Below are 20,968 nucleotides of genomic sequence, written 5' to 3' on the forward strand. Positions count from 1 at the left end.
GGCCCAAACGCGCCCTACAAAATGACACCTGCCAAGTGGGCTCTTGAGTTTGGCTTCTTGGGGAAAAGTGCCTCCTTTCAAAGCCAACTAGCCTGCGGCCCGTCCTGGGCTTTTGCCTACAAAAATTCCATAAGGACGAGGATTTCTCCCAGACCAAAGCTGCCCCCTCCTCCAAACCTGGCTGCCATCGGAGGCCCAAACGCGCCCTACAAAATGACATCTGCCAAGTGGGCTCTTGAGTTTGGCTTCTTGGGGGAAAAGTGCCTCCTTTCAAAGCCAACTTGCCGGCGGCCCATGCAGCGCTTTTGCCTACAAAAATTCCATAAGGACGAGGATTTCTCCCAGACCAAAGCTGCCCCCTCCTCCAAACCTGGCTGCCATCGGAGGCCCAAACGCGCCCTACAAAATGACATCTGCATTGTGGGTTCTTGAGTTTGGCTTCTTGGGGAAAAGTGCCTCCTTTCAAAGCCAACTTGCCTAACTAGCCTGCGGCCCATCCTGGGCTTTTGCCTACCAAAACTCCATAAGGACGAGGGTTTCTCCCAGACCAAAGCTGCCCCCTCCTCCAAACCTGGCTGCCATCGGTGGCCCAAACGTGCCCTACAAAATGACATCTGCCAAGTGGGCTCTTGAGTTTGGCTTCTTTGGGGAAAGTGCCTCCTTTCAAAGCCAACTTGCCTGCGGCCCGTGCTGCGCTTTAGTCTACAAAAATTCCATAAGGACGAGGATTTCTCCCAGAACAAAGTTGCCCCCTCCTCCAAACCTGGCTGCCATCGGAGGCCCAAACGTGCCCTACAAAATGACATCTGCCAAGTGGGCTCTTGAGTTTGGCTTCTTGGGTGAAAGTGCCTCCTTTCAAAGGCAACTTGCCTGCGGCCCGTCCTGGGCTTTTGCCTACAAAAATTCCAGAAGGACGAGGATTTCTCCCAGACCAAAGCTGCCCCCTCCTCCAAACCTGGCTGCCATCGGAGGCCCAAACGTGCCCTACAAAATGACATCTGCATTGTGGGCTCTTGAGTTTGGCTTCTTGGGTGGAAGTACCTCCTTTCAAAGCCAACTTGCCTGCGGCCCGTCCTGGGCTTTTGCCTACAAAAATTCCATAAGGACGAGGATTTCTCCCAGACCAAAGCTGCCCCCTCCTCCAAACCTGGCTGCCATTGGAGGCCCAAACGCGCCCTACAAAATGACATCTGCCAAGTGGGCTCTTGAGTTTGGCTTCTTGGGGGAAAGTGCCTCCTTTCAAAGCCAACTTGCCTAACTAGCCTGCGGCCCGTGCTGGGCTTTTGCCTACAAAAATTCCATAAGGACGAGGATTTCTCCCAGACCAAAGCTGCCCCCTCCTCCAAACCTGGCTGCCATCGGAGGCCCAAACGCGCCCTACAAAATGACATCTGCCAAGTGGGCTCTTGAGTTTGGCTTTCTGGGGAAAAGTGACTCCTTTCAAAGCCAACTTGCCTGCGTCCCGTCCCGGGCTTTTGCCTACAAAAATTCCATAAGGACGAGGATTTCTCCCCGACCAAAGCTGCCCCCTCCTCCAAACCTGGCTGCCATCGGAGGCCCAAACGCGCCCTACAAAATGACACCTGCCAAGTGGGCTCTTGAATTTGGCTTCTTGGGGAAAAGTGCCTCCTTTCGGAGTCAACTTGGCTGCGGCACATGCAGGGCTTTTGCGTACAAAAATTCCATAAGGACGAGGATTTCTCCCAGACCAAAGCTGCCCCCTCCTCCATACCTGGCTGCCATCAGAGGCCCAAACGCGCCGTACAAAATGACATCTGCCAAGTGGGCTCTTGAGTTTGGCTTCTTGGGGAAAGTGCCCCCTTTCAAAGCCAACTTGCCTAACTTGCCTTTGGCCCGTGCTGGGCTTTAGCCTACAAAAATTCCATAAGGACGAGGATTTCTCCCAGACCAAAGCTGCCCCCTCCTCCAAACCTGGCTGCCATCGGAGGCCCAAACGCGCCCCACAAAATGACATCTGCATTGAGGCTTCCTGAGTTTGGCTTCTTGGGGAAAAGTGCCTCCTTTCGAAGCCAACTTGCCTGCGGCCCGTCCGGGGCTTTAGCCTACAAAAATTCCATAAGGACGAGGATTTCTCCCAGACCAAAGCTGCCCCCTCCTCCAAACCTGGCTGCCATCGGAGGCCCAAGCGCGCCCGACAAAATGACACCTCCCAAGTGGGCTCTTGAATTTGGCTTCTTGGGGAAAAGTGCCACCATTCGGAGTGAACTTGCCTGCGGCCCGTCCTGGGCTTTTGCCTACAAAAATTCCATAAGGACGAGGATTTCTCCCAGAACAAAGCTGCCCCCTCCTCCAAACCTGGCTGCAATCGGAGGCCCAAACGCACCCTACAAAATGACATCTGCATTGAGGGTTCTTGAGTTTGGCTTCTTGGGGAAAATTGAGCCATTTCAAAGCCAACTTGCCTAACTTGCCCGCGGCCCGTCCTGGGCTTTTGCCTCCAAAAATTCCATAAGGACGAGGATTTCTCCCAGACCAAAGCTGCCCCCTCCTCCAAACCTGGCTGCCATCGGAGGCCCAAACGCGCCCTACAAAATGACATCTGCCAAGTGGGCTCTTCAGTTTGGCTTCTTGGGGAAAAGTGCCTCCTTTCGGAGTCAACTTGCCTGCGGCCAATGCAGGGTTTTTAACTCCAAAAATTCCATAAGGACGAGGATTTCTCCCGGACCAAAGCTGCCCCCTCCTCCAAACCTGGCTGCCATCGGAGGCCCAAACGCGCCCTACAAAATGACACCTGCCAAGTGGGCTCTTGAGTTTGGCTTCTTGGGGAAAAGTGCCTCCTTTCAAAGCCAACTAGCCTGCGGCCCGTCCTGGGCTTTTGCCTACAAAAATTCCATAAGGACGAGGATTTCTCCCAGACCAAAGCTGCCCCCTCCTCCAAACCTGGCTGCCATCGGAGGCCCAAACGCGCCCTACAAAATGACATCTGCCAAGTGGGCTCTTGAGTTTGGCTTCTTGGGGGAAAAGTGCCTCCTTTCAAAGCCAACTTGCCGGCGGCCCATGCAGCGCTTTTGCCTACAAAAATTCCATAAGGACGAGGATTTCTCCCAGACCAAAGCTGCCCCCTCCTCCAAACCTGGCTGCCATCGGAGGCCCAAACGCGCCCTACAAAATGACATCTGCATTGTGGGTTCTTGAGTTTGGCTTCTTGGGGAAAAGTGCCTCCTTTCAAAGCCAACTTGCCTAACTAGCCTGCGGCCCATCCTGGGCTTTTGCCTACCAAAATTCCATAAGGACGAGGGTTTCTCCCAGACCAAAGCTGCCCCCTCCTCCAAACCTGGCTGCCATCGGTGGCCCAAACGTGCCCTACAAAATGACATCTGCCAAGTGGGCTCTTGAGTTTGGCTTCTTTGGGGAAAGTGCCTCCTTTCAAAGCCAACTTGCCTGCGGCACGTGCTGCGCTTTAGTCTACAAAAATTCCATAAGGACGAGGATTTCTCCAAGAACAAAGTTGCCCCCTCCTCCAAACCTGGCTGCCATCGGAGGCCCAAACGTGCCCTACAAAATGACATCTGCCAAGTGGGCTCTTGAGTTTGGCTTCTTGGGTGAAAGTGCCTCCTTTCAAAGGCAACTTGCCTGCGGCCCGTCCTGGGCTTTTGCCTACAAAAATTCCAGAAGGACGAGGATTTCTCCCAGACCAAAGCTGCCCCCTCCTCCAAACCTGGCTGCCATCGGAGGCCCAAATGCGCCCTAGAAAATGACATCTGCATTGTGGGTTCTTGAGTTTGGCTTCTTGGGGAAAAGTGCCTCCTTTCGGAGCCAACTTGCCTAACTTGCCTGCGGCCCGTCCTGGGCTTTTGAGTACAAAAATTCCATAAGGACGAGGATTTCTCCCAGACCAAAGCTGCCCCCTCCTCCAAACCTGGCTGCCATCGGAGGCCCAAACGCGCCCTACAAAATGACATCTGCATTGTGGGTTCTTGAATTTGGCTTCTTGGGGAAAAGTGCCTCCTTTCATAGCCAACTTGCCTAACTTGCCTGCGGCCCGTCCTGGGCTTTTGCCTACAAAAATTCCATAAGGACAAGGATTTCTCCCAGACCAAAGCTGCCCCCTCCTCCAAACCTGGCTGCCATTGGAGGCCCAAACGCGCCCTACAAAATGACATCTGCCAAGTGGGCTCTTGAGTTTGGCTTCTTGGGGAAAAGTGACTCCTTTCAAAACCAACTTGCCTGCATCCCGTCCCGGACTATTGCTACAAAAATTCCATAAGGACGAGGATTCCTCCCAGACCAAAGCTGCCCCCTCCGCCAAACCTGGCTGCCATCGGAGGCCCAAACGTGCCCTACAAAATGACATCTGCCAAGTGGGCTCTTGAGTTTGGCTTCTTGGGGAAAAGTGACTCCTTTCAAAACCAACTTGCCTGTGTCCCGTCCCGGGCTTTTGCTACAAAAATTCCATAAGGACGAGGATTCCTCCCAGACCAAAGCTGCCCCCTCCTCCAAACCTGGCTGCCATCGGAGGCCCAAACGTGCCCTACAAAATGACATCTGCCAAGTGGGCTCTTGAGTTTGGCTTCTTGGGGAAAAGTGCCTCCTTTCGGAGTCAACTTGCCGGCGGCCCATGCAGGGCTTTTGCCTACAAAAATTCCATAAGGACGAGGATTTCTCCCAGAACAAAGTTGCCCCCTCCTCCAAACCTAGCTGCCATCAGAGGCCCAAACGCGCCCTACAAAATGACATCTGCCAAGTGGGCTCTTGAGTTTGGCTTCTTGGGGAAAAGTGCCTCCTTTCGGAGCCAACTTGCCTGCGGTCCGTCCTGGGCTTTTGCCTCCAAAAATTCCATAAGGACGAGGATTTCTCCCAGACCAAAGCTGCCCCCTCCTCCAAACCTGGCTGCCATCGGAGGCCCAAACGCGCCCTAGAAAATGACATCTGCATTGTGGGTTCTTGAGTTTGGCTTCTTGGGGAAAAGTGCCTCCTTTCGGAGCCAACTTGCCTAACTTGCCTGCGGCCCGTCCTGGGCTTTTGAGTACAAAAATTCCAGAAGGACGAGGATTTCTCCCAGACCAAAGCTGCCCCCTCCTCCAAACCTGGCTGCCATCGGAGGCCCAAACGCGCCCTACAAAATGACATCTGCATTGTGGGTTCTTGAATTTGGCTTCTTGGGGAAAAGTGCCTCCTTTCATAGCCAACTTGCCTAACTTGCCTGCGGCCCGTCCTGGGCTTTTGCCTACAAAAATTCCATAAGGACAAGGATTTCTCCCAGACCAAAGCTGCCCCCTCCTCCAAACCTGGCTGCCATCGGAGGCCCAAACGCGCCCTACAAAATGACATCTGCCAAGTGGGCTCTTGAGTTTGGCTTCTTGGGTAAATGTGACTCCTTTCAAAACCAACTTGCCTGCATCCCGTCCCGGACTATTGCTACAAAAATTCCATAAGGACGAGGATTCCTCCCAGACCAAAGCTGCCCCCTCCGCCAAACCTGGCTGCCATCGGAGGCCCAAACGCGCCCTACAAAATGACATCTGCCAAGCGGGCTCTTGAGTTTGGCTTCTTGGGGAAAAGTGCCTCCTTTCGGAGTCAACTTGCCGGCGGCCCATGCAGGGCTTTTGCCTACAAAAATTCCAGAAGGACGAGGATTTCTCCCAGACCAAAGCTGCCCCCTGCTCCAAACCTGGCTGCCATCGGAGGCCCAAACGTGCCCTACAAAATGACACCTGCCAAGTGGGCTCTTGAGTTTGGCTTCTTGGGGAAAAGTGCCTCCTTTCGGAGCCAACTTGCCTAACTAGCCTGCGGCCCGTCCTGGGCTTTTGCCTACAAAAATTCCATAAGGACGAGGATTTCTCCCAGACCAAAGCTGCCCCCTCCTCCAAACCTGGCTGCCATCGGAGGCCCAAACGCGCCCTACAAAATGACATCTGCATTGTGGGTTCTTGAGTTTGGCTTCTTGGGATAAAGTGCCTCCTTTCAAAGCCAACTTGCCTAACTTGCCTGCGGACCGTCCTGGGCTTTTGCCTCCAAAAATTCCAGAAGGACAAGAATTTCTCCCAGACCAAAGCTGCCCCCTCCTCCAAACCTGGCTGCCATCGGAGGCCCAAACGCGCCCTACAAAATGACACCTGCCAAGTGGGCTCTTGAGTTTGGCTTCTTGCGGAAAAGTAACTCCTTTCAAAACCAACTTGCCTACGTCCCGTCCCGGGCTTTTGATACAAAAATTCCATAAGGACGAGGATTCCTCCCAGACCAAAGCTGGCCCCTCCTCCAAACCTGGCTGCCATCGGAGGCCCAAACGTGCCCTACAAAATGACATCTGCCAAGTGGGCTCTTGAGTTTGGCTTCCTGGGGAAAAGTGCCTCCTTTCGGAGTCAACTTGCCTGCGGCCCGTCCTGGGCTTTTGCCTACAAAAATTCCAGAAGGACGAGGATTTTTCCCAGACCAAAGCTGCCCCCTCCTCCAAACCTGGCTGCCATCGGAGGCCCAAACGTGCCCTACAAAATGACACCTGCCAAGTGGGCTCTTGAGTTTGGCTTCTTGGGTGGAAGTGCCTCCTTTCAAAGCCAACTTGCCTGCGGCCCGTCCTGGGCTTTTGCCTACAAAAATTCCATAAGGACGAGGATTTCTCCCAGACCAAATCTGCCCCCTCCTCCAAACCTGGCTGCCATCAGAGGCCCAAACGCGCCCCACAAAATGACATCTGCATTGTGGGTTCTTGAGTTTGGCTTCTTGGGGAAAAGTGCCTCCTTTCATAGCCAACTTGCCTTACTTGCCTGCCTCCCGTCCTGGGCTTTTGCCTCCAAAAATTCAAGAAGGACAAGAATTTCTCCCAGACCAAAGCTGCCCCCTCCTCCAAACCTGGCTGCCATCGGAGGCCCAAACGCGCCCTACAAAATGACACCTGCCAAGTGGGCTCTTGAGTTTGGCTTCTTGGGTAAAAGTGACTCCTTTCAGAACCAACTTGCCTACGTCCCGTCCCGGGCTTTTGCTACAAAAATTCCATAAGGACGAGGATTCCTCCCAGACCAAAGCTGCCCCCTCCTCCAAACCTGGCTGCCATTGGAGGCCCAAACGCGCCCTACAAAATGACACCTGCCAAGTGGGCTCTTGAGTTTGGCTTCCTGGGGAAAAGTGCCTCCTTTCAAAGCCAACTTGCCTGCGGCCCGTCCTGGGCTTTTGTCTCCAAAAATTCCATAAGGACGAGGATTTCTCCCAGACCAAAGCTGCCCCCTCCTCCAAACCTGGCTGCCATCGGAGGCCCAAACGCGCCCTACAAAATGACATCTGCCAAGTGGGCTCTTGAGTTTGGCTTCTTGCGGAAAAGTGCCTCCTTTCAAAGCCAACTTGCCTAACTAGCCTGCGGCCCGTGCTGGGCTTTAGACTACAAAAATTCCATAAGGACGAGGATTTCTCCCAGACCAAAGCTGCCCCCTCCTCCAAACCTGGCTGCCATCGGAGGCCCAAACGCGCCCCACAAAATGACATCTGCATTGAGGGTTCTTGAGTTTGGCTTCTTGGGGAAAAGTGCCTCCTTTCGCAGTCAACTTGCCTAACTTGCCTGCGGCCCATGCGGGGTTTTTGCCTACAAAAATTCCATAAGGACGAGGATTTCTCCCAGACCAAAGCTGCCCCCTCCTCCAAACCTGGCTGACATCGGAGGCCCAAACGCGCCCTAGAAAATGACACCTGCCAAGTGGGCTCTTGAGTTTGGCTTCTTGGGGAAAAGTTACTCCTTTCAAAACCAACTTGCCTGCGTCCCGTCCCGGGCTTTTGCTACAAAAATTCCATAAGGACGAGGATTCCTCCCAGACCAAAGCTGCCCCCTCCTCCAAACCTGGCTGCCATCAGAGGCCCAAACGCGCCCTACAAAATGACATCTGCCAAGCGGGCTCTTGAGTTTGGCTTCTTGGGGAAAAGTGCCTCCTTTCGGAGCCAACTTGCCTAACTTGCCTGCGGCCCGTCCTGGGCTTTTGCCTCCAAAAATTCCATAAGGACGAGGATTTCTCCCAGAACAAAGCTGCCCCCTCCTCCAAACCTGGCTGCCATCGGAGGCCCAAACGCGCCCCACAAAATTACACCTGCATTGAGGGTTCTTGATTTTGGCCTCCTGGGGAAAAGTGCCTCCTTTCGGAGTCAACTTGCCTGCGGCCCATGCAGGGCGTTTGCCTCCAAAAATTCCATAAGGACGAGGATTTCTCCCAGACCAAAGCTGCCCCCTCCTCCAAACCTGGCTGCCATTGGAGGCCCAAACGTGCCCTACAAAATGACACCTGCCAAGTGGGCTCTTGAGTTTGGCTTCTTGGGTGGAAGTGCCTCCTTTCAAAGCCAACTTGCCTGCGGCCCGTCCTGGGCTTTTGCCTACAAAAATTCCATAAGGACGAGGATTTCTCCCAGACCAAAGCTGCCCCCTCCTCCAAACCTGGCTGCCATCGGAGGCCCAAACGCGCCCTACAAAATGACATCTGCCAAGTGGGCTCTTGAGTTTGGCTTCTTGCGGAAAAGTGCCTCCTTTCAAAGCCAACTTGCCTAACTAGCCTGCAGCCCATTCTGGGCTTTTGCCTACAAAAATTCCATAAGGACGAGGATTTCTCCCAGACCAAAGCTGCCCCCTCCTCCAAACCTGGCTGCCATCGGACACCAAAACGCGCCCTACAAAATGACATCTGCATTGTGGGTTCTTGAATTTGGCTTCTTGGGGAAAAGTGCCTCCTTTCGGAGTCAACTTGCCGGCGGCCCATGCAGGGCTTTTGCCTACAAAAATTCCATAAGGACGAGGATTTCTCCCAGAACAAAGTTGCCCCCTCCTCCAAACCTAGCTGCCATCGGAGGCCCAAACGCGCCCTACAAAATGACATCTGCCAAGTGGGCTCTTGAGTTTGGCTTCTTGGGGAAAAGTGCCTCCTTTCGGAGCCAACTTGCCTGCGGTCCGTCCTGGGCTTTTGCCTCCAAAAATTCCATAAGGACGAGGATTTCTCCCAGACCAAAGCTGCCCCCTCCTCCAAACCTGGCTGCCATCGGAGGCCCAAACGCGCCCTAGAAAATGACATCTGCATTGTGGGTTCTTGAGTTTGGCTTCTTGGGGAAAAGTGCCTCCTTTCGGAGCCAACTTGCCTAACTTGCCTGCGGCCCGTCCTGGGCTTTTGAGTACAAAAATTCCAGAAGGACGAGGATTTCTCCCAGACCAAAGCTGCCCCCTCCTCCAAACCTGGCTGCCATCGGAGGCCCAAACGCGCCCTACAAAATGACATCTGCATTGTGGGTTCTTGAATTTGGCTTCTTGGGGAAAAGTGCCTCCTTTCATAGCCAACTTGCCTAACTTGCCTGCGGCCCGTCCTGGGCTTTTGCCTACAAAAATTCCATAAGGACAAGGATTTCTCCCAGACCAAAGCTGCCCCCTCCTCCAAACCTGGCTGCCATCGGAGGCCCAAACGCGCCCTACAAAATGACATCTGCCAAGTGGGCTCTTGAGTTTGGCTTCTTGGGTAAATGTGACTCCTTTCAAAACCAACTTGCCTGCATCCCGTCCCGGACTATTGCTACAAAAATTCAATAAGGACGAGGATTCCTCCCAGACCAAAGCTGCCCCCTCCGCCAAACCTGGCTGCCATCGGAGGCCCAAACGCGCCCTACAAAATGACATCTGCCAAGCGGGCTCTTGAGTTTGGCTTCTTGGGGAAAAGTGCCTCCTTTCGGAGTCAACTTGCCGGCGGCCCATGCAGGGCTTTTGCCTACAAAAATTCCAGAAGGACGAGGATTTCTCCCAGACCAAAGCTGCCCCCTCCTCCAAACCTGGCTGCCATCGGAGGCCCAAACGCGCCCTACAAAATGACACCTGCCAAGTGGGCTCTTGAGTTTGGCTTCTTGGGGAAAAGTGCCTCCTTTCGGAGCCAACTTGCCTAACTAGCCTGCGGCCCGTCCTGGGCTTTTGCCTACAAAAATTCCATAAGGACGAGGATTTCTCCCAGACCAAAGCTGCCCCCTCCTCCAAACCTGGCTGCCATCGGAGGCCCAAACGCGCCCTACAAAATGACATCTGCATTGTGGGTTCTTGAGTTTGGCTTCTTGGGATAAAGTGCCTCCTTTCATAGCCAACTTGCCTAACTTGCCTGCGGACCGTCCTGGGCTTTTGCCTCCAAAAATTCCATAAGGACGAGGATTTCTCCCCGACCAAAGCTGCCCCCTCCTCCAAACCTGGCTGCCATCGGAGGCCCAAACGCGCCCTACAAAATGACACCTGCCAAGTGGGCTCTTGAGTTTGGCTTCTTGGGGAAAAGTGACTCCTTTCAAAACCAACTTGCCTGTGTCCCGTCCCGGGCTTTTGCTACAAAAATTCCATAAGGACGAGGATTCCTCCCAGACCAAAGCTGCCCCCTCCTCCAAACCTGGCTGCCATCGGAGGCCCAAACGTGCCCTACAAAATGACATCTGCCAAGTGGGCTCTTGAGTTTGGCTTCCTGGGGAAAAGTGCCTCCTTTCGGAGTCAACTTGCCTGCGGCCCGTCCTGGGCTTTTGCCTACAAAAATTCCAGAAGGACGAGGATTTTTCCCAGACCAAAGCTGCCCCCTCCTCCAAACCTGGCTGCCATCGGAGGCCCAAACGTGCCCTACAAAATGACACCTGCCAAGTGGGCTCTTGAGTTTGGCTTCTTGGGTGGAAGTGCCTCCTTTCAAAGCCAACTTGCCTGCGGCCCGTCCTGGGCTTTTGCCTACAAAAATTCCATAAGGACGAGGATTTCTCCCAGACCAAATCTGCCCCCTCCTCCAAACCTGGCTGCCATCAGAGGCCCAAACGCGCCCCACAAAATGACATCTGCATTGTGGGTTCTTGAGTTTGGCTTCTTGGGGAAAAGTGCCTCCTTTCATAGCCAACTTGCCTTACTTGCCTGCCTCCCGTCCTGGGCTTTTGCCTCCAAAAATTCAAGAAGGACAAGAATTTCTCCCAGACCAAAGCTGCCCCCTCCTCCAAACCTGGCTGCCATCGGAGGCCCAAACGCGCCCTACAAAATGACACCTGCCAAGTGGGCTCTTGAGTTTGGCTTCTTGGGTAAAAGTGACTCCTTTCAGAACCAACTTGCCTACGTCCCGTCCCGGGCTTTTGCTACAAAAATTCCATAAGGACGAGGATTCCTCCCAGACCAAAGCTGCCCCCTCCTCCAAACCTGGCTGCCATTGGAGGCCCAAACGCGCCCTACAAAATGACATCTGCCAAGTGGGCTCTTGAGTTTGGCTTCCTGGGGAAAAGTGCCTCCTTTCGGAGTCAACTTGCCTGCGGCCCATGCAGGGCATTTGCCTACAAAAATTCCAGAAGGACGAGGATTTCTCCCAGACCAAAGCTGCCCCCTCCTCCAAACCTGGCTGCCATCAGAGGCCCAAACGCGCCCTACAAAATGACATCTGCCAAGTGGGCTCTTGAGTTTGGCTTCTTGGGGAAAAGTGCCTCCTTTCGGAGCCAAATTGCCTAACTTGCCTGCGGCCCGTCCTGGGCTTTTGCCTCCAAAAATTCCATAAGGACGAGGATTTCTCCCAGAACAAAGCTGCCCCCTCCTCCAAACCTGGCTGCCATCGGAGGCCCAAACGCGCCCCACAAAATTACACCTGCATTGAGGGTTCTTGATTTTGGCTTCCTGGGGAAATGTGCCTCCTTTCGGAGTCAACTTGCCTGCGGCCCATGCAGGGCGTTTGCCTCCAAAAATTCCATAAGGACGAGGATTTCTCCCAGACCAAAGCTGCCCCCTCCTCCAAACCTGGCTGCCATTGGAGGCCCAAACGTGCCCTACAAAATGACACCTGCCAAGTGGGCTCTTGAGTTTGGCTTCTTGGGTGGAAGTGCCTCCTTTCAAAGCCAACTTGCCTGCGGCCCGTCCTGGGCTTTTGCCTACAAAAATTCCATAAGGACGAGGATTTCTCCCAGACCAAAGCTGCCCCCTCCTCCAAACCTGGCTGCCATCAGAGGCCCAAACGCGCCCTACAAAATGACATCTGCCAAGTGGGCTCTTGAGTTTGGCTTCTTGCGGAAAAGTGCCTCCTTTCAAAGCCAACTTGCCTAACTAGCCTGCAGCCCATTCTGGGCTTTTGCCTACAAAAATTCCATAAGGACGAGGATTTCTCCCAGACCAAAGCTGCCCCCTCCTCCAAACCTAGCTGCCATCGGTGGCCCAAACGCGCCCTACAAAATGACATCTGCATTGTGGGTTCTTGAATTTGGCTTCTTGGGGAAAAGTGCCTCCTTTCAAATCCAACTTGCCTGCAGCCCGTGCTGGGCTTTAGACTACAAAAATTCCATAAGGACGAGGATTTCTCCCAGACCAAAGCTGCCCCCTCCTCCAAACCTGGCTGCCATCGGAGGCCCAAACGCGCCCCACAAAATGACATCTGCATTGAGGGCTCTTGAGTTTGGCTTCTTGGGGAAAAGTGCCTCCTTTCGGAGCCAACTTGCCTAACTTGCCTGCGGCCCATCCTGGTCTTTTGCTACAAAAATTCCATAAGGACGAGGATTTCTCCCAGACCAAAGCTGCCCCCTCCTCCAAACCTGGCTGCCATCGGAGGCCCAAACGCGCCCTACAAAATGACATCTGCATTGTGGGCTCTTGAGTTTGGCTTCTTGGGGGAAAGTGCCTCCTTTCAAAGCAACTTGCCTAACTTGCCTGCGGCCCATGCGGGGTTTTTGCCTACAAAAATTCCATAAGGACGAGGATTTCTCCCAGACCAAAGCTGCCCCCTCCTCCAAACCTGGCTGCCATCGGAGGCCCAAACGTGCCCTACAAAATGACATCTGCCAAGTGGGCTCTTGAGTTTGGCTTCTTGGGTGGAAGTACCTCCTTTCAAAGCCAACTTGCCTGCGGCCCGTCCTGGGCTTTTGCCTACAAAAATTCCATAAGGACAAGGATTTCTCCCAGACCAAAGCTGCCCCCTCCTCCAAACCTGGCTGCCATCGTTGGCCCAAACGCGCCCTACAAAATGACATCTGCCAAGTGGGCTCTTGAGTTTGGCTTCTTGCGGAAAAGTGCCTCCTTTCAAAGCCAACTTGCCTAACTAGCCTGCGGCCCGTGCTGGGCTTTAGACTACAAAAATTCCATAAGGACGAGGATTTCTCCCAGACCAAAGCTGCCCCCTCCTCCAAACCTGGCTGCCATCGGAGGCCCAAACGCGCCCCACAAAATGACATCTGCATTTGAGGGTTCTTGAGTTTGGCTTCTTGGGGAAAAGTGCCTCCTTTCGGAGTCAACTTGCCTAACTTGCCTGCGGCCCATGTGGGGTTTTTGCCTACAAAAATTCCATAAGGACGAGGATTTCTCCCAGACCAAAGCTGCCCCCTCCTCCAAACCTGGCTGCCATCGGAGGCCCAAACGCGCCCTACAAAATGACATCTGCCAAGTGGGCTCTTGAGTTTGGCTTTCTGGGGAAAAGTGCCTCCTTTCGGAGTCAACTTGCCTGCGGCTCATGCAGGGGTTTTGCCTACAAAAATTCCATAAGGACGAGGATTTCTCCCAGACCAAAGCTGCCCCCTCCTCCAAACCTGGCTGCCATCGGAGGCCCAAACACGCCCTACAAAATGACATCTGCCAAGTGGGCTCTTGAGTTTGGCTTCTTGGGGAAAAGTGCCTCCTTTCGGAGTCAACTTGCCGGCGGCCCATGCAGGGCTTTTGCCTCCAAAAATTCCATAAGGACGAGGATTTCTCCCAGACCAAAGCTGCCCCCTCCTCCAAACCTGGCTGCCATCGGAGGCCCAAACGCGCCCTACAAAATGACACCTGCCAAGTGGGCTCTTGAGTTTGGCTTCTTGGGGAAAAGTGCCTCCTTTCAAAGCCAACTTGCCTAACTTGCCTGCGGCCCGTCCTGGGCTTTTGCCTACAAAAATTCCAGAAGGACAAGGATTTCTCCCAGACCAAATCTGCTCCCTCCTCCAAACCTGGCTGCCATCGGAGGCCCAAACGCGCCCTACAAAATGACATCTGCCAAATGGGCTCTTGAGTTTGGCTTCTTGGGGAAAAGTGACTCTTTCAAAACCAACTTGCCTGCGTCCCGTCCCGGACGATTGCTACAAAAATTCCATAAGGACGAGGATTCCTCCCAGACCAAAGCTGCCCCCTCCTCCAAACCTGGCTGCCATCGGAGGCCCAAACGCGCCCTACAAAATGACACCTGCCAAGTGGGCTCTTGAGTTTGGCTTCGTGGGGAAAAGTGCCTCCTTTCGGAGCCAACTTGCCTAACTAGCCTGCGTCCTGTGCTGGGCTTTTGCCTACAAAAATTCCATAAGGACGAGGATTTCTCCCAGACCAAAGCTGCCCCCTCCTCCAAACCTGGCTGCCATCAGAGGCCCAAACGCGCCCTACAAAATGACATCTGCCAAGTGGGCTCTTGAGTTTGGCTTCTTGGGGAAAAGTGCCTCCTTTCGGAGCCAAATTGCCTAACTTGCCTGCGGCCCGTCCTGGGCTTTTGCCTCCAAAAATTCCATACGGACGAGGATTTCTCCCAGACCAAAGCTGCCCCCTCCTCCAAACCTGGCTGCCATCGGAGGCCCAAACGTGCCCTACAAAATGACACCTGCCAAGTGGGCTCTTGAGTTTGGCTTCTTGGGTGGAAGTGCCTCCTTTCAAAGCCAACTTGCCTGCGGCCCGTCCTGGGCTTTTGCCTACAAAAATTCCATAAGGACGAGGATTTCTCCCAGACCAAAGCTGCCCCCTCCTCCAAACCTGGCTGCCATCAGAGGCCCAAACGCGCCCTACAAAATGACATCTGCCAAGTGGGCTCTTGAGTTTGGCTTCTTGCGGAAAAGTGCCTCCTTTCAAAGCCAACTTGCCTAACTAGCCTGCAGCCCATTCTGGGCTTTTGCCTACAAAAATTCCATAAGGACGAGGATTTCTCCCAGACCAAAGCTGCCCCCTCCTCCAAACCTAGCTGCCATCGGTGGCCCAAACGCGCCCTACAAAATGACATCTGCATTGTGGGTTCTTGAATTTGGCTTCTTGGGGAAAAGTGCCTCCTTTCAAATCCAACTTGCCTGCAGCCCGTGCTGGGCTTTAGACTACAAAAATTCCATAAGGACGAGGATTTCTCCCAGACCAAAGCTGCCCCCTCCTCCAAACCTGGCTGCCATCGGAGGCCCAAACGCGCCCCACAAAATGACATCTGCATTGAGGGCTCTTGAGTTTGGCTTCTTGGGGAAAAGTGCCTCCTTTCGGAGCCAACTTGCCTAACTTGCCTGCGGCCCATCCTGGTCTTTTGCTACAAAAATTCCATAAGGACGAGGATTTCTCCCAGACCAAAGCTGCCCCCTCCTCCAAACCTGGCTGCCATCGGAGGCCCAAACGCGCCCTACAAAATGACATCTGCATTGTGGGCTCTTGAGTTTGGCTTCTTGGGGGAAAGTGCCTCCTTTCAAAGCAACTTGCCTAACTTGCCTGCGGCCCATGCGGGGTTTTTGCCTACAAAAATTCCATAAGGACGAGGATTTCTCCCAGACCAAAGCTGCCCCCTCCTCCAAACCTGGCTGCCATCGGAGGCCCAAACGTGCCCTACAAAATGACATCTGCCAAGTGGGCTCTTGAGTTTGGCTTCTTGGGTGGAAGTACCTCCTTTCAAAGCCAACTTGCCTGCGGCCCGTCCTGGGCTTTTGCCTACAAAAATTCCATAAGGACAAGGATTTCTCCCAGACCAAAGCTGCCCCCTCCTCCAAACCTGGCTGCCATCGTTGGCCCAAACGCGCCCTACAAAATGACATCTGCCAAGTGGGCTCTTGAGTTTGGCTTCTTGCGGAAAAGTGCCTCCTTTCAAAGCCAACTTGCCTAACTAGCCTGCGGCCCGTGCTGGGCTTTAGACTACAAAAATTCCATAAGGACGAGGATTTCTCCCAGACCAAAGCTGCCCCCTCCTCCAAACCTGGCTGCCATCGGAGGCCCAAACGCGCCCCACAAAATGACATCTGCATTTGAGGGTTCTTGAGTTTGGCTTCTTGGGGAAAAGTGCCTCCTTTCGGAGTCAACTTGCCTAACTTGCCTGCGGCCCATGTGGGGTTTTTGCCTACAAAAATTCCATAAGGACGAGGATTTCTCCCAGACCAAAGCTGCCCCCTCCTCCAAACCTGGCTGCCATCGGAGGCCCAAACGCGCCCTACAAAATGACATCTGCCAAGTGGGCTCTTGAGTTTGGCTTTCTGGGGAAAAGTGCCTCCTTTCGGAGTCAACTTGCCTGCGGCTCATGCAGGGGTTTTGCCTACAAAAATTCCATAAGGACGAGGATTTCTCCCAGACCAAAGCTGCCCCCTCCTCCAAACCTGGCTGCCATCGGAGGCCCAAACACGCCCTACAAAATGACATCTGCCAAGTGGGCTCTTGAGTTTGGCTTCTTGGGGAAAAGTGCCTCCTTTCGGAGTCAACTTGCCGGCGGCCCATGCAGGGCTTTTGCCTCCAAAAATTCCATAAGGACGAGGATTTCTCCCAGACCAAAGCTGCCCCCTCCTCCAAACCTGGCTGCCATCGGAGGCCCAAACGCGCCCTACAAAATGACACCTGCCAAGTGGGCTCTTGAGTTTGGCTTCTTGGGGAAAAGTGCCTCCTTTCAAAGCCAACTTGCCTAACTTGCCTGCGGCCCGTCCTGGGCTTTTGCCTACAAAAATTCCAGAAGGACAAGGATTTCTCCCAGACCAAATCTGCTCCCTCCTCCAAACCTGGCTGCCATCGGAGGCCCAAACGCGCCCTACAAAATGACATCTGCCAAATGGGCTCTTGAGTTTGGCTTCTTGGGGAAAAGTGACTCTTTCAAAACCAACTTGCCTGCGTCCCGTCCCGGACGATTGCTACAAAAATTCCATAAGGACGAGGATTCCTCCCAGACCAAAGCTGCCCCCTCCTCCAAACCTGGCTGCCATCGGAGGCCCAAACGCGCCCTACAAAATGACACCTGCCAAGTGGGCTCTTGAGTTTGGCTTCGTGGGGAAAAGTGCCTCCTTTCGGAGCCAACTTGCCTAACTAGCCTGCGGCCTGTGCTGGGCTTTTGCCTACAAAAATTCCATAAGGACGAGGATTTCTCCCAGACCAAAGCTGCCCCCTCCTCCAAACCTGGCTGCCATCAGAGGCCCAAACGCGCCCTACAAAATGACATCTGCCAAGTGGGCTCTTGAGTTTGGCTTCTTGGGGAAAAGTGCCTCCTTTCGGAGCCAAATTGCCTAACTTGCCTGCGGCCCGTCCTGGGCTTTTGCCTCCAAAAATTCCATAAGGACGAGGATTTCTCCCAGACCAAAGCTGCCCCCTCCTCCAAACCTGGCTGCCATCGGAGGCCCAAACGTGCCCTACAAAATGACACCTGCCAAGTGGGCTCTTGAGTTTGGCTTCTTGGGTGGAAGTGCCTCCTTTCAAAGCCAACTTGCCTGCGGCCCGTCCTGGGCTTTTGCTACAAAAATTCCATAAGGACAAGGATTTCTCCCAGACCACAGCTGCCCCCTCCTCCAAACCTGGCTGCCATCGGAGGCCCAAACGCGCCCTACAAAATGACACCTGCCAAGTGGGCTCTTGAGTTTGGCTTCTTGCGGAAAAGTGCCTCCTTTCAAAGCCAACTTGCCTAACTAGCCTCCGGCCCGTGCTGGGCTTTTGACTACAAAAATTCCATAAGGACGAGGATTTCTCCCAGACCAAAGCTGCCCCCTCCTCCAAACCTGGCTGCCATCGGAGGCCCAAACGCGCCCTACAAAATGACATCTGCCAAGTGGGCTCTTGAGTTTGGCTTCTTGCGGAAAAGTGCCTCCTTTCAAAGCCAACTTGCCTAACTAGCCTGCGGCCTGTGCTGGGCTTTTGCCTACAAAAATTCCATAGGGACGAGGATTTCTCCCAGACCAAAGCTGCCCCCTCCTCCAAACCTGGCTGCCATCAGAGGCCCAAACGCGCCCTACAAAATGACATCTGCCAAGTGGGCTCTTGAGTTTGGCTTCTTGGGGAAAAGTGCCTCCTTTCGGAGCCAAATTGCCTAACTTGCCTGCGGCCCGTCCTGGGCTTTTGCCTCCAAAAATTCCATAAGGACGAGGATTTCTCCCAGACCAAAGCTGCCCCCTCCTCCAAACCTGGCTGCCATCGGAGGCCCAAACGTGCCCTACAAAATGACACCTGCCAAGTGGGCTCTTGAGTTTGGCTTCTTGGGTGGAAGTGCCTCCTTTCAAAGCCAACTTGCCTGCGGCCCGTCCTGGGCTTTTGCTACAAAAATTCCATAAGGACAAGGATTTCTCCCAGACCACAGCTGCCCCCTCCTCCAAACCTGGCTGCCATCGGAGGCCCAAACGCGCCCTACAAAATGACACCTGCCAAGTGGGCTCTTGAGTTTGGCTTCTTGCGGAAAAGTGCCTCCTTTCAAAGCCAACTTGCCTAACTAGCCTCCGGCCCGTGCTGGGCTTTTGACTACAAAAATTCCATAAGGACGAGGATTTCTCCCAGAACAAAGCTGCCCCCTCCTCCAAACCTGGCTGCCATCGGAGGCCCAAACGCGCCCTACAAAATGACATCTGCCAAGTGGGCTCTTGAGTTTGGCTTCTTGCGGAAAACTGCCTCCTTTCGGAGCCAACTTGCCTAACTAGCCTGCGGCCCGTGCTGGGCTTTTGCCTACAAAAATTCGATAAGGACGAGGATTTCTCCCAGACCAAAGCTGCCCCCTCCTCCAAACCTGGCTGCCATCGGAGGCCCAAACGCGCCCCACAAAATGACATCTGCATTTGAGGGTTCTTGAGTTTGGCTTCTTGGGGAAAAGTGCCTCCTTTCGGAGTCAACTTGCCTAACTTGCCTGCGGCCCATGTGGGGATTTTGCCTACAAAAATTCCATAAGGACGAGGATTTCTCCCAGACCAAAGCTGCCCCCTCCTCCAAACCTGGCTGCCATCGGAGGCCCAAACGCGCCCTACAAAATGACACCTGCCAAGTCGGCTATTGAGTTTGGCATCTTGGGGAAAAGTGACTCCTTTCAAAACCAACTTGCCTGCGTCCCGTCCTGGGCTTTTGCTACAAAAATTCCATAAGGACGAGGATTCCTCCCAGACCAAAGCTGCCCCCTCCTCCAAACCTGGCTGCCATCGGAGGCCCAAACGCGCCCTACAAAATGACATCTGCCAAGTGGGCTCTTGAGTTTGGCTTTCTGGGGAAAAGTGCCTCCTTTCGGAGTCAACTTGCCTGCGGCTCATGCAGGGGTTTTGCCTACAAAAATTCCATAAGGACGAGGATTTCTCCCAGACCAAAGCTGCCCCCTCCTCCAAACCTGGCTGCCATCGGAGGCCCAAACGCGCCCTACAAAATGACACCTGCCAAGTGGGCTCTTGAGTTTGGCTTCTTGGGGAAAAGTGCCTCCTTTCGGAGTCAACTTGCCGGCGGCCCATGCAGGGCTTTTGCCTCCAAAAATTCCAGAAGGACGAGGATTTCTCCCAGACCAAAGCTGCCCCCTCCTCCAAACCTGGCTGCCATCGGAGGCCCAAACGCGCCCTACAAAATGACACCTGCCAAGTGGGCTCTTGAGTTTGGCTTCTTGGGGAAAAGTGCCTCCTTTCGGAGCCAACTTGCCTAACTAGCCTGCGGCCTGTGCTGGGCTTTTGCCTACAAAAATTCCATAAGGACGAGGATTTCTCCCAGACCAAAGCTGCCCCCTCCTCCAAACCTGGCTGCCATCAGAGGCCCAAACGCGCCCTACAAAATGACATCTGCCAAGTGGGCTCTTGAGTTTGGCTTCTTGGGGAAAAGTGCCTCCTTTCGGAGCCAAATTGCCTAACTTGCCTGCGGCCCGTCCTGGGCTTTTGCCTCCAAAAATTCCATAAGGACGAGGATTTCTCCCAGACCAAAGCTGCCCCCTCCTCCAAACCTGGCTGCCATCGGAGGCCCAAACGTGCCCTACAAAATGACACCTGCCAAGTGGGCTCTTGAGTTTGGCTTCTTGGGTGGAAGTGCCTCCTTTCAAAGCCAACTTGCCTGCGGCCCGTCCTGGGCTTTTGCTACAAAAATTCCATAAGGACAAGGATTTCTCCCAGACCAAAGCTGCCCCCTCCTCCAAACCTGGCTGCCATCGGAGGCCCAAACGCGCCCTACAAAATGACACCTGCCAAGTGGGCTCTTGAGTTTGGCTTCTTGCGGAAAAGTGCCTCCTTTCAAAGCCAACTTGCCTAACTAGCCTCCGGCCCGTGCTGGGCTTTTGCCGACAAAAATTCCATAAGGACGAGGATTTCTCCCAGACCAAAGCTGCCCCCTCCTCCAAACCTGGCTGCCATCGGAGGCCCAAACACGCCCCACAAAATGACATCTGCATTGAGGGTTCTTGAGTTTGGCTTCTTGGGGAAAAGTGCCTCCTTTCGGAGCCAACTTGCCTAACTAGCCTGCGGCCTGTGCTGGGCTTTTGCCTACAAAAATTCCATAGGGACGAGGATTTCTCCCAGACCAAAGCTGCCCCCTCCTCCAAACCTGGCTGCCATCGGAGGCCCAAACGCGCCCTACAAAATGACATCTGCCAAGTGGGCTCTTGAGTTTGGCTTCTTGCGGAAAAGTGCCTCCTTTCAAAGCCAACTTGCCTAACTAGCCTGCAGCCCATTCTGGGCTTTTGCCTACAAAAATTCCATAAGGACGAGGATTTCTCCCAGACCAAAGCTGCCCCCTCCTCCAAACCTAGCTGCCATCGGTGGCCCAAACGCGCCCTACAAAATGACATCTGCATTGTGGGTTCTTGAATTTGGCTTCTTGGGGAAAAGTGCCTCCTTTCAAATCCAACTTGCCTGCAGCCCGTGCTGGGCTTTAGACTACAAAAATTCCATAAGGACGAGGATTTCTCCCAGACCAAAGCTGCCCCCTCCTCCAAACCTGGCTGCCATCGGAGGCCCAAACGCGCCCCACAAAATGACATCTGCATTGAGGGCTCTTGAGTTTGGCTTCTTGGGGAAAAGTGCCTCCTTTCGGAGCCAACTTGCCTAACTTGCCTGCGGCCCATCCTGGTCTTTTGCTACAAAAATTCCATAAGGACGAGGATTTCTCCCAGACCAAAGCTGCCCCCTCCTCCAAACCTGGCTG

This window comes from Cinclus cinclus, unplaced genomic scaffold (genome assembly GCF_963662255.1).
Source record: "Cinclus cinclus unplaced genomic scaffold, bCinCin1.1 SCAFFOLD_49, whole genome shotgun sequence".
Classification (NCBI taxonomy): domain Eukaryota; kingdom Metazoa; phylum Chordata; class Aves; order Passeriformes; family Cinclidae; genus Cinclus; species Cinclus cinclus.